Raw genomic sequence first — 13,942 nt, 5'->3', positions numbered from 1 at the left:
TATAAAGTGCCTGCCTCTGCCCCGTCCATTAAAGAGACTCTAAATGACCCCCAGCTGACCTCCGCAGAGAGAGGGATGGCAGTAGCTGTTTAAAAAGACCTCCGTTCCACAAGGTAAACAAACTGACCCAGTTTAACCTCTCCCCTAATGTAGCTGCTCATAAACCCTCTAAACTTCAGTGTAATATGTTTTACTGTCTCTGTTGAGTGCGTAATCCAGCTGCAAAGCTGGGAATAATTAGATGTATGTAACCAAAAAAAGAAAAAAAAAAAAACCTGTAAAAAAGTATGATAAATAGCAGGAATATTTCAACTAACTGTGTAGTGAAATAACTTTATCATAAGACTTTGATAAAAATATGTCCTCTGTTACAATAATTGAACCATAAAATATTATGTGTCTTGGCATTTCTTTTCATGCTATTTGTTGTTACCTGGGTTTATGACGTAAACTTGAATAGTCACACTGGTTTATATATTTCCTTCTAGGTCGAAGTACTGGCTGCACAGGGGCGTCCATCCATTTATTCCAATGGTGCTGAAGGTATGTTGTTTGCTGCATCATGCGTATGCTGTCAGTGATGATATTGTTCATCTAAACTTGTCGTGCTATGTTCAAAGTTGGATCTGGTGGTGGGGAAAGAGAACAGGCAACAATGTAACAGTAGTATAGATGTGAAATCATGCGTTGATACAGTGCAGTGTACATAGTTATATAAGGTTTATGGGTTTTAGCATGTAAACTTAATTTACAGGTCTACATCACAAATATAAAGTACTTAAAGGCATGATGATTTTCAGTTACACTTCAAAGACTTTCAAGTAGTGTGCAGACATGTAATGTGATTTATGTTAAAAATGATACAACATAATAACACACTCTATCTCAAACAGGGCAAAGCTAATTTTTTTCTTATTTATTTAAAATCTCGACGTGTTACCAAAAAGAAAAGAGTTCGCATGAAATTCAGGCTTTAATTTTATTGATCCAATCAGCTGATGCTCAAAACTATTTTAAACAAAATTCAAGACAGATTCTTAAAAAAACAGAAAAATAAAATATAATCCAATTTATTTTTAAAACGATGTATAAACACATTCAAATGATTAGGTTGGGTCACATCCTGGTAATCCTATAAGGCTAAGGCTTCAAACTGCTTTTAACCTTTTTGCTACGTATGATGATCAGTGAGAGCAGATATCTCAGATAGAGTCATCTTTGGCACCAAATCTGGTTAAAAGAATAAGTCCCACTCACCTGCTGCCTTAACCTCTAAGCGAGGAGCAACCAATCAGGAGAAAGTTAGTTCAAATGAAGGTTGTACTTAAAGCTAAAAGGGAACTATGAAGGGATGTTATGCAAAGCTTCTCTATTAGAGTCCAAGTATAAAGATCACAACCATCTCAACCATCCAATAGGATCATGTTTTATCTGGGTTGGCTGAGGGCTAGTTACAGTCGAACAACACTAATCCTCCCAGATGAAAATGTTTGCCTGTCAGAGGAATTCTCACATGATGGTCTAACCTGTTTGAATGTCAAGTGAAAAACCCCTAAAATGAAATATTCTGCAGAGGACACAATGTTATCATAGCACATCAAATATTAATGTGACTTTGAGGCAGCGCAATGTTGTTGTCATAATGGATCTTTAGAAGTAAAGCTGTTTTTCCAGAGATTGTGAAATTCTAACAATTGCCTCTAGAAAGCTCAACCCTCTGCAGCTCCCCTGTTATGCCCTTCCACAATCTTCTAGAGGGGATTCAAGTCCCACCGGATTATCTGCCAGAAGGTAGAGCAGGTTGTTCACCAATCAGCCGGCTTCTCTAGTCCACAGGTTGAGATGTCCTTGAGCAAGACATTGAACCTCAAACGGCCCCTGATACCTCCCAGTTTTTTTGCAATGCCTATCCATTGCTCACCCGCACAATTAGTCTATAGAACATCGAGTGTTGTTTTAAGGGGTATAATTAAGTCCACCCCTTTGTGAAGGCTTTTCACCTCTTTGGAACATCCCAATGGAAAACCATTTACAGCTGTAATGCCAAAATGTATAAAACCTAATTTGAAATGTAACATGGTCTGGCTTCTGAAAATCTGCCTATTTAGTGAAAAAACAAACCCTAGTACTAGGTTGCCTAGATTCGCCAGCAGGCCAATGAATGTTGTGCAGTCCACACAAAGCATTGTTTTTGCCTTTTTTTTTGTTTTTGTTTTTGTTAATCGTCATATTGTTCTCTCTTCTTTATTTCCTTGATAGACTTGATGAATCGTTTCCTTCCAAACATTCAGGCCCACACAGATTCAAACCCATTTCTGATGAAGGGAAAGAAACAAGCTACGGACTCTGTCCTTCGGACGAATTGCAGACGTCCAGATTTTCACAGTCTGGGCCGAGGTGAATCCTGTGGGGGAGGGGATGGAGTGGTGACCTGTTGAGATGCACAAAAAGGAGGGGAAAGATCGTGCCTGTATCACACATCTTCAGAATGAAGGGATGGAAGGAAACCCGTGAGGCAAATGGAGTTCCATATCCTCAGGGACAGTCTGTCGGGGGATATTTCCTTCAGAGCTTCACCGGCTGTGTATACATTTTACATATAGCAAGAGTGCTCTGAACTGATTGTGAACCTCACTTCCATGGTTCCCAATTCAAACTGTTATCAGAATGGATGTGTCTACCTCTTGCGTTAGATCCTGAGGCATAGCTAAGGATGAGTAAATAAATAATGCAACATGCTAAGGAAAAGGCATCATAATTCTAGCAGAGACACGTCTATTCTCACCCTGTTGTGCTCATTAACCTCTATCAAATCAGCTCCAATGAATAAATAATTCACCAAGTGCCTTATTGTTGCATTGTTTTGACACTTTTAGATGTTTAGTCCCATTACCCAAGTTAACATATATGCCAGCGCTGGAAGGAAAGATAGCTACTTTTTTTCTTTTATGTTGTTTTTCTGCTTCTTTGTATGCATTACAAGCATGCAGGAAAACACCACCCGGCCTCATATACAAGAGCACAGTCTATTGCAGATGTACTGCTTAATCAGAGACGACTTCAGTGGATATTACAATTCCAAAATAGCTTTCTCTCCGGTGGAGAGCTTCATTCTGTCTTGTGCATAAGTCCAGATAGGCTGATCCTTATTCCTCACAGCTGTATGTCCTCAGTGGCAGACAATAGTTTTCCATTAGAGGAAGTGATTCTCACTGGAGCCTCAGGCCAAGCGTCAGACAATGGCACAGCGACCTAAAGCTCACATCTCAGGCTCCCAGAGTCAACTCTCATCACCTCCAGAGGCTGATTTCCACTCTGCAGTGGCTTAAAGGGACAGGCTTATCTGAAGTGAGCTTGTCCAAGTTAATAAAGTTAAAAGCAACTTATTTGATTAGGAATGCATACAAGGGAGGATGCAGTCATCTATCACTGGCAGACGAGTCAATTTCAGCGCTAGATCGATGGTGAGCAGACCAGCAAAATTAGAAAGTGCTAAAAGGCTGTGAAAACCTTTTTTTCCAGTTAACTTCTTACTGTGAGGTATGGGGTCCTACTGAACCCGCTGTGCTCTGTTTCAAGGTTACACTGAATTAGTTTTTGAATAAGAGTTGTTTGTTGTATTTGTTTTTCCTTTCAAACATTTCAAACAGACAAACAGGTAGACTGGGCTTAAATATATTTGAATCAAAGTAAGTCTTGTTGTGTGTTTGTTAGCGTTATTGTCAAATCTGTCAAACGCATAGACTACTAGAAAGCGATATGGCATTCAGAATATAGACTCACCAAAAGTTTTAACCTTTTTTTTTTTAAACTAGACTTTATTGGTGAGTCAAAATATGCGGTCTTTATGTCCAAATGACCAGTTAAATCAAAGCTAGTTTATATAAACACCTAAGGCATTTTAAACTGGCTTCAAGTTCAAGTTCAAGACTTGCTTTTGGGGGCTGACAGACCATTAGACTAGCTTAACTTAACCAGTTAGTTTAGCTTAGCATACTGTAAGACCTTGCGTTACATTTTTTTTTTTCCAAAAAATGAAATATCCTGGGATGTATAAGTGGGACTATTTCTTGACCAGAGATCAGAGCGTCGTGGATCATTTTCTGACTGTCTTTGAGTTCCCCTTGAAAAATGTTGGTAGGGGGATTTTACTGCACTTGTTTTATTTATTTATTTATTTATTTTAATATGCCTAACTGAGCTCAATCTGGCTCCTTATTTGTTTTATCTCATCATAAGCTAGCACGTATTTCATGTGAAGAGACCCTGAAAAGACTTGCACAGAACAGGTTCAAGCTGAAGACCCACTTGCAGCAGTGGCAGCCCTGCTAACTACTCAGACTTTTTTTTAATACTCATACAAATAATCTTTAAGAATATTAAAAAGTATTTATGCTATCAAGCCTGTGTGTGGTTTTTAATTGGTTTTGGAAAGAGAAGTTTACACACATACCAGATTTAATTACATTTATTTAAAAGGGGGAGAAAAAACCTATAGCCTCTAGCTATTGCTTTAGTGTTATCTTGCCTATATGTTGCACTTATTGGATGACTGTTATACATATGCGACTATAATAATGGTTAATTACATCTGTTGTAGCTGAAAACATAAAAAGCACTGGCTTTTTGATTTCATGAATTGTGCTAACCCACTAGTATTTGCCTTAATCATGTTCAGGATCTAAAGCAGCTGCCTCTAGCTGTTTGTTCTGTAATTAACTGGAGGGCTCTTAATCTTACTGAGATTAAAACACCCTGATCAATGTTGAAGTGTCCCCGTGTCTCCTGAAGTGAACACTAATGTGACCAGAGGTCACTGTGTGTCACTTACTAAATGGAGGCTTAGATTGAGTGTGATCGATCTCCAAAGGACTTCAAGTCAACGGCAGCAAATACTAGCAATGAAAACAAGGAATGCTTTGTCAAGAGTTTTTTTTTTTAATTTTTAAAAATTAGTTTTAAAAACATAACATAACTTTTCATTATTCATCTAAGAGCATGAAGTGACAAAAGCAAATGATATCAAAATTAAGACACGTAAAGGAACATGTTTAAAAGAAAGAAGAAAAAGAAAAACTGATAGAAAAAGGCAAAGAAAAACAGGGAATATAGGGAAAAGCATACAAACCCCAAATGTGAAGTCAAATCGCATATTTATTGTGCTACATCTGTGTAGTCAAAGCAGAGTCTTTACCATAAAACGACCTTGACTCCAAACTGGCATTTGGAGTCAGGGGGCTGAGGCATTTCACGTTTAGCTTTGTGCAGTGCTATTAACCCTACAATGTTAATTGTGCGGCACAGGCGGGGAAAAACAGTGTTGCTGCGCTGGTATAAGCATTTCTCTGTGCACATAACTAACTTCTAATCGCTATGCTAAATGTAATAAGGTACATTACCAAATTTAATGTGTGTAGCTCCAGCATAAATTTTGGGGGGCTTTTAAACTCTTTATTAAAACAGACCAGAGGGAAAGACATGGAGTAACGAGCTTTGAAAAAATAGTGAAAAGTTGCTTAGATGTCAATTCAGGAAGACATTTACAGTTATGAAGTACAGAAATAGTTGTTTGTGAAACTAAAGGAAATGATCTGCCAGTTAATTTCAAGTCAAGCAACTAATAGGAACAACACGACTGATTGACATCAGATGCAGTGGTGAATTCATCAGAGGGTGAGCGATGTCGTATAAAAGTTGACTGTACTGAAGATATGGCGTTATGGTACTGTAGCACTGGTGTAACACAAGTAGTGGGAATGTAAGACCTGCTAGTGCTACTTCTTGCCTTCTTTGAATGCAGTATAGTTATCTTTAACCACAGTATGAGGACAGAAGGAAAATATGGGCTAGACAGGTTCTAGATTCATAGGAGCCAAGGGTGTCTGACAGAGGACTTGTACACCACAGTTATGGAAAACAAAACAGCATTTATTAACAATAAGAGTTCAGTAGGTTGTGCACAATTAAACTAAAGTAGAGCGCGCTTTTTGAAAATAAACCCAATTTTGTGTTGTCTTTGTGTCCTTCTTTAAAAGTCAATTTCCTTCGATGCAGGACCCTGCATCGCGGGACGTGAACCGCTAGGAAGAAGTCTGTCAATATTCAATAGTAACTGTGTGTTCGTAACCAGTCGAGTTACAATCTACCAGTTCATCCAGCTCTTTGGACTGGGGCTCGTCATCCAGTACTGGAAAAGTGATCCTCGATTCTTCTCGGGTTTTCAAAACCAACCCTATCCGGTTGTTCAGTCTGACGTCACTAGCCGTGTCTGGACCTAAACTCCGCTGCAATATATCAAACGATCACTATGGCATTACTGAGAGTTGAAAAACTGTCTAAAGTCTTTCATCTTTAATAAAATGATCAGCGTTCTGCCCTACCAGGTGTAAAAATTGAGTTTAACATCCAGGCATCCATGAAAACGGAATTTATGACATTTAACAGAGTTAGAAGCTAGCTTCTATCTAAATACAATATAGCATGTCCTGACTGCGGGGTTTTGGAAACAAATTAAAACGTACAACTCTGTTATCACTTCCAATATAAATGAAGACAGAAAACTAAACAGCAGTGACGTTTGTAGGGTTACTGAAGTTTGGCTAGCTGGTATATAATGATGTGCTACGTGACCGCTAGCGACACAGCTATGTTAGCATAATATAAACAGGCTAACTTTTTTTTCCACTCGATAAAAGTTAACGTGAGTGTTGTCGGTGGTCAGGAACAAATGTAATCGCATGGCAGGATGCTGCAAAAGGACCAAACTTCAACCAGGAGAACAACTGAGAAAATCCATCCACAATACGAGTTTAGTCATTCATATACTGCTGCATGGGCTGGGCTGTAGTTACATCCTAAGGTTTCAAAAACTGAGCTTAAATAAATGATTAGCGGTAATAAAAGCCGAGGGAGGTCAACAGTGATCACTGACTGTTTTAGGAGCTTTTTGAGATCAAATAGAAGAAAATACATAACATTAAACATGTTAACAACACAAAAGCCATATTAAACGCAGACTACTTTAGGCCCGGAAGTAGGATTCGTCGCGTCATCACTGAACAACCGGATTGAAATAAGCACAGAAAAAAAAAACCCTGACCTGGGCAACTGCTCAGAACACAGTTCAACCATTCGGCTCTGATATCTATAGCTTATTACAACTAATTGCTACCAGTGTTTCTAGATTTCTTTCAATATAATTCTTCATTGTACACCCTTGTTGATTCTAATTTTCAACGTGCATAGAAAACACAAACAATACTAAATACCTCAGAAGTACATTAGAAATACACATTGGCTTTAGGAGTTATCAAAAGTTCCAAACTAGGTAAAGTGCAGGTTAAGGCTCTTTAATTTCAAATTACTAATATTTAGCGTGCAAAACCAAAATTAGTACCATGAGAAAAATAAACATGTTAACATAAATTCACACAAAACACCACATTTTACACCCATACCTTAGTAATATGACCGTAACTTTCAAATAACATTTAGTATAAAGTGCAACAGACTCATTGCTTTATCCTCAGAAAGGGTATTTTCAATGCAAGAGGGCTAGCGGAAATTAGCATCGGAGCTAGCGGAAATTAGCATTGGAGCTAGCGGAAATTAGCATGCTATGCTAGTGCACATGCACTGACTGGGACAGAGCAGTGGGGGAGCCAAGGCAATAGCATATTATAATGGGCAAGTTTTAAGATTCAATTTATTTAACGACAAAAAATTTTTTTTTTAAAGCAATTAAAAACACCCCTGGCCAGGGAGAACAGAGTTAAAAGCATTAAAAACAATACAATAAAAGTCAATGGCCTCAGCCACAACATTAAAATCCACTGAAGTCCCAACGGGGCAAAAAAAAAAAAATGATCAGCTTCCTCGGCCGTCCTTGTCTGCCTCTTCGCTCTGGTGCCAACTGAAAAAGGAGAGGGGGCAGCGACAGTCTCCGTTTTATATATCACCGGAGTTTCTTCTCACCAGGAATTACTCAGGACTTAGCCCAGATTAGCCCAGATGGGCTAAGTCCTGAGTAAAACATGCAATAAAACCATAAGAATAAAACACTGTCCATTATTCTCCAAAAGTTGATTCTGTTCATCTGGGCGTAGCGTTTTGTGGGAGAAATCTTTCGTCACTCATCCAAGTGACTTCTTCAGTCTCAGCTGACTGCAGGTTTCCCCAATCTTATAAATAGTACATTTGCATAATGACTGAAACCGGTACATTATTAAAAGATTAAAACATAGCAACCCATGCAAGATGAAAAACACTCAGTTAAACTTGTCCATTCCACCCCATGACAACTGTAACACCTTTAGTACCAGTCATAAACTTGAAGGTCTTTAATACTATTAAGCTGGGCATCTTAAATGGACTGGGCTTGTTCTTATATAGCGCTTTTCTACTGTATCTGAGCACTCAAAGCGCTTTATACAACTGATTCATTCACCTAATCACACCAGCACTTTTTCCATTCATTCACACTCCTCAGCCTCCCTGGGAAAGTCTATGCCAGGGTGCTGGAAAGGAGAGTTCGTCCGTTAGTCGAACCTCGGATACAGGAGGAACAATGCGGTTTTCGTCCTGGTCGCGGAACACTGGACCAGCTCTTTATCCTCTCCAGGATACTTGAGGGTGCATGGGAGTTTGCCCAACCAGTCTACATGTGTTTTGTGGACTTGGAGAAGGCATTCGACCGTGTCCCTCGGGGTGTCCTGTGGGAGGTGTTGCGGGAATATGGGGTGTCTGGCCCATTGCTACGGGCCATTCGATCCCTATACAACCGTTGCAAGAGCTTGGTTCGCATTGCCGGCAATAAGTCGGACTCGTTCCCGGTGGGTGATGGGCTTCGCCAGGGCTGCCCTTTGTCTCCGGTTCTGTTCATAATTTTTATGGACAGGATTTCTAGGCGCAGCCAAGTGGCGGAGGGCTTTCGCTTTGGTGGCCTCAGAATCTCATCTCTGATTTTTGCAGATGATGTGGTTCTGTTGGCTTCATCGGGTGAAGGCCTCCAGCTCGCACTGGAACGGTTCGCAGCCGAGTGTGAAGCAGCGGGAATGAGGATCAGCACCTCCAAATCTGAGGCCATGGTTCTCAGCCGGAAAAGGGTGGAGTGCCCACTCTGGGTCGGGGATGAGTTCCTGCCACAAGTGGAGGAGTTCAAGTATCTCGGGGTCTTGTTCGCGAGTGATGGGAGAAGGGAGCCGGAGATCGACAGACGGATTGGGGCTGCAGCTGCAGTAATGCGGACGCTGCACCGGTCCGTCGTGGTGAAGAGGGAGCTGAGTGTAAAAGCGAAGCTCTCAATTTACCGGTCGATCTACGTCCCTACCCTCACCTATGGCCACGAGCTGTGGGTAGTGACCGAAAGAACGAGATCGCGGATACAAGCGGCAGAAATGAGCTTCCTCCGAAGGGTGGCTGGCCTCTCCCTTAGAGATAGGGTGAGAAGTTCGGCCATCCGGGAGGGGCTCAGAGTAGAGCAGCTGCTGCTCCACATCGAAAGGAGCCAGCTGAGGTGGTTCGGGCATCTGACAAGGATGCCCCCTGGGCGCCTCCTGGGTGAGGTGTTCCAGGCATGTCCCACCGGGAGGAGGCCCCGGGGCAGACCCAGGACACGCTGGAGAGATTATATCTCTCGGCTGGCCTGGGAACGCCTTGGTATTCCCCCGGATAAGCTGGAGGAGGTGGCTGGGGAGAGGGAGGTCTGGGCCTCTTTGCTTAGGCTGCTGCCCCCGCGACCCGGCCCCGGACAAAGCGGATGAAGATGGATGGATGGATGGATTCACACTCTGATGGATGCATTGGAGAGCAACATGGGGGTAGTATCTTGCTCAAGCAGACTGGAGGAGCTGGGATCAAACCACCGACCTTCCGGTTTGTAGGTGACCTGCTCTACCACCTGAGCCAGTCACATCTTAACACATGAGTCTATGTGGACTGACCCAGTTTTTGGAGCCAGCGTCCATTAGAAAAACTGCAGTTTTTGACACTTGTATTTATTTATTTAAATGTTTCAAATGTTCTGAAGGCTGTCGGTTGCTTCTTGCTGCTTGGTTACAAAGCGATGCATGACTCGGCTTTAGGTCAGGCTGGGCTTTTATAAACTGGTGGAAACCCTAGAAAGGTGGGTACAAGCAACACACATAGACATAGACATTCGCACAGATACATTTAAATATAATGTACATGTAATTGTGCCTTTTGTACATTATTTTCGTCATTTAAAATGTGCTGTCACACATTGCATGTAACTAAATACACGAACAAGCGGAATTGTACAAGGCAGCGCTCACCAGCGCTGCCTTGTATGGGGCAAGCAACAGCGTGCAGTTACCCTTCAGTGGTCTCACAGAAGAGTTGGCTCGCACACGAGAAGCCCTGCAGTACAGAGATTCTAAAGACTGCAAGGTGGCATCAGCAGGTATTGAGGTAAGGACAGGAAGAAAGTGGAAGGCTGAGAAGGCAGTTGAGGTGGCGGAGTCACGCCTAAGGCAGAAAACACTGATGGGGGTCTTAGCAACAGGGGGAGCAGGCTTGGGGTACGTCCCAAAGGCCCAGGTCAGCAGGGCACAGGGAAAGGAGAGACACCAGCTACTACAGGAAGAGGTCTGAGCAGGTGTGGAGGAGGAGCGAGTAAGTAGAGCTGTAGGCCTTAAGCGGCAGGGAGCATGGACAAGGTGGGAGAGCACCTTGCAGCGCAAGGTCACCTGGGCAAACATCATGCAGGCAGACTTCCACCGGATCCGATTCCTAGTGCAGGCAGTATACGACACTCTGCCAAGTCCAGCAAACCTCCATCTGTGGGGAAAGAGTGAGACACCTGCCTGTCCCCTGTGCTCTGGAAGAGGGACCCTAGAACACCTCCTTAGCAGCTGCCCAAGGGCCCTGGCCGATGGTCGGTATCGTTGGCGGCACGACCAGGTGCTCAGAGTAGTTGCTGAAAAGATTGCCTCAGCAATCAGCACCAGCAAGCATTATCATGCTCCGAGGAAGGCAATCTCTTTTATTAAGGCTGGAGAGAAACCCCAGGTGCGCCCACATTTGACAACTGGCCTCCTCAACACAGCCTCTGATTGGCAGCTACAGGCTGACCTGGGTAAACAACTAAAGTTCCCTCAGAACATTGCAAAAACATCACTCCGGCCAGACATGATAATTATTTCTGAGGCCTCAAAACAGCTGATCATGCTGGAACTCACAGTGCCCTGGGAAGAGCGGATTGAGGAGGCCAATGAAAGGAAACGAGGAAAGTACCAGGAACTAGTGCAGGAGTGCAGGGGAAGGGGCTGAAAGACTTTCTATGAGCCCATAGAAGTGGGTTGTAGGGGCTTTGCAGGACGATCACTCTGCAAAGTCCTAGGCCGGCTGGGCGTGGCTGTGGCAGCCAAGAAGAGGGCCATCCAGGCTGTGAGTGAAGCGGCAGAGAAAGCCACAAGGTGGCTGTGGATCAAGAGGGCTGATCCGTGGGTAGCTACTGGTACGCAAGTCGGGGCCTGATCACCCCCGGCTGGGTCGCCTGGGCGAGGGTGTATGATGTTGTGAGACCCGAAACACCTGATGACCCTAGGGTACATCACTGAAGATGCGTACCAGTGCATCCAGGAGATGTGTCTTTATAGTAGATATATTCACAGGAAATTTAAGTTTTCCTCTCGCTGGTATAAAATAAGCATGATGAACATTTTTTTTGCTCTGTGCCGTGATTATAAACTTTGAAGTCAGTTAGCTGGAAAACAAATCAAAGACGCAATTGCACTGTCCCGACTACTGAGGACTGACACTCTTTAATGAAGTCTGAACTATATATAGTCATAACGGAGTGGGTCGGTGTTGTGGGGGTGTTCATGATGAGTTTTGGCAGTTGGCATGTTTTTCTAACTTCAAAACCTCACCACTGCAAGGATATTATTTACCTTGATATGCCCTTGAAATAATAGTTACAGATCAAATATGTTTGTGTAGCAAAGGCTGTCTCAGTCTCCATCCTTTTAAATATTGTATGTTCCCCTTCACAGCTGCTCCCTTGGATACATGTAAATGTTGCTGTTCCTTATTCTTTCAGCTTTTTTCTCCCCCTCTCACTCTGCTTCCATCCTTCAGGCCGTTCCACTTTGAAGTTGTGTCTCGGCTGTGTGAAATTTGAGATTAAAGTCCATATGTTTACGCCCCCCCCCCCAATCATACTTACAGAGATATAAACAAAAAGAGAAAAAAGGGGAGTTGTTGTTTTTAACAGGTCAAAGTCAGCCATATTATTATTACCATATCCTTGCTACGTGAGCGCTTTCAGCCTCACCGGATCAACCTGATGCAGACCATCACCTTAATTTCTATTTATTTATCAGATCAAAACACAAAGACACTCAAACACATTGCATCTGCGACCTTAAAGTTCCCTTTTTCATGACCCCCTGCAGATTTATTTCACGCCTAGGGGTTGAAATTTACTAGTGGGTGTGATTTCTTTTTTGGCCCACCCCCAGTTTTCTAAAAATGCATTGCCTTTTCACAGGCTGCCATTGCAAACACAAAAAGGAATTACACAAAAGTGTTATAATTTTAAATGATATCTCTTCAACCCACAAGTATTTTGAATATTACTTCATAGCAATTGTTTCTTCGAATAGCTTTGAATAACTTTGTACATTTTCAACATGGGAATTGTTGAATAGTGTCCGTAAAGGTGTGTCTAAGCTGTGTTGTGTGTATGCAGGGGTTAGAGTGAATCAGAAGGATCTGGAACGGTGTTCTTGCACTTTAACCTTCAAGTGTTGCAGCTTGGCAATTCCTCTAGCCTAGGATTTGAATGCACTTTCTTACTTACAAGAAAATTACATCCCATGCATCGCTTACATCCTCAATACTGTGTTGACCCTGCGACATGCTACTCATCAGAGGTGACCATAAATTGATTCGCTTTTTTTTTTGTAACTGCCATTTAATTTCAAATGTAGCTTTTCAAAACAGCTCAGCAAATGTGATGAAATGCTTAACTGATGCAATAACTTTTTTGTGTGCAGTTTTTGTCTTTGTAGCTAAATGCACAGTAGATGTATTTCCCAAGGAGAGAAAAAACCAACATGCTTGTAACAAAAACAGTTTGTATCAGTTTGTATTATTTTTCATGCTATTGAAGTATTTTTTAATTTTATTTTAATAATAGTATTTAATAGTAGTATTCAAAGGTTGCATGAAAACCATTTTACTGCAGGCTAAACTGGTTATTTAGCAGTACTGTGGTGGAGTTTACAGTGACTCTGTGTCAAATTGGAGGGCAGTCTGTGGTGTTACGTTAATGGCAGTAGACATTAATTTAAATGTAATTAGATGATGCTGGTTAATTAGCAATTTCCTGCTTTTGTACCTTGTTTATGTGAACTGAGGGAGGTAATTCAATTCAATTCAATTTTATTTATATAGCGTCAAATCACAACAAAAGTCGCCTCAAGGCGCTTCATAGATAAAGAGAAAAACCCAACAATCATATGACCCCCTATGAGCAAGCACTTTGGCGACAGTGGGAAGGAAAAACTCCCTTTTAACAGGAAGAAACCTCCGGCAGAACAAGGCTCGGGGAGGGGCGGGGCCATCTGCTGTGACTGTTTGGGGTGAGAAGGAAGACAGGATAAAAGACATTCTGTGGAAGAGAGACAGAGGTCAATAGCAGATATGATTCAATGCAGAGAGGTCTATTAACACATAGTAAGTGAGAAAGGTGACTGGAAAGGAAAAACTCAATGCATCATGGGAATCCCCGGTAGCCTACGTCTATTGCAGCATAACTAAGGGAGGATTCAGGGTCACCTGGTCCAGCCCTAACTATATGGTTTACAAAAAGGAAAGTTTTAAGCCTAATCTTGAAAGTAGAGATAGTGTCTGTCTCCCGAATCCAAACTGGAAGCTGGTTCCACAGAAGAGGGGCCTGAAAACTGAAGGCTCTCCC

General features: G+C 42.1%; 1 pseudogene; it reads left to right on the top strand.

Moving 5' to 3' along the window:
* Positions 1-9,812: 9,812 nt before the first annotated feature.
* On the top strand, positions 9,813-11,496 carry LOC146610112 (uncharacterized; annotated as a pseudogene).
* Positions 11,497-13,942: the final 2,446 nt, after the last annotated feature.

Source organism: Diplotaxodon limnothrissa, linkage group LG22, assembly GCF_057381915.1.
Source record: "Diplotaxodon limnothrissa isolate DT_005_m linkage group LG22, D_limnothrissa_male_GT1.1, whole genome shotgun sequence".
NCBI lineage: Eukaryota > Metazoa > Chordata > Actinopteri > Cichliformes > Cichlidae > Diplotaxodon > Diplotaxodon limnothrissa.
This window is presented reverse-complemented; position numbering and strand designations above follow the sequence as displayed.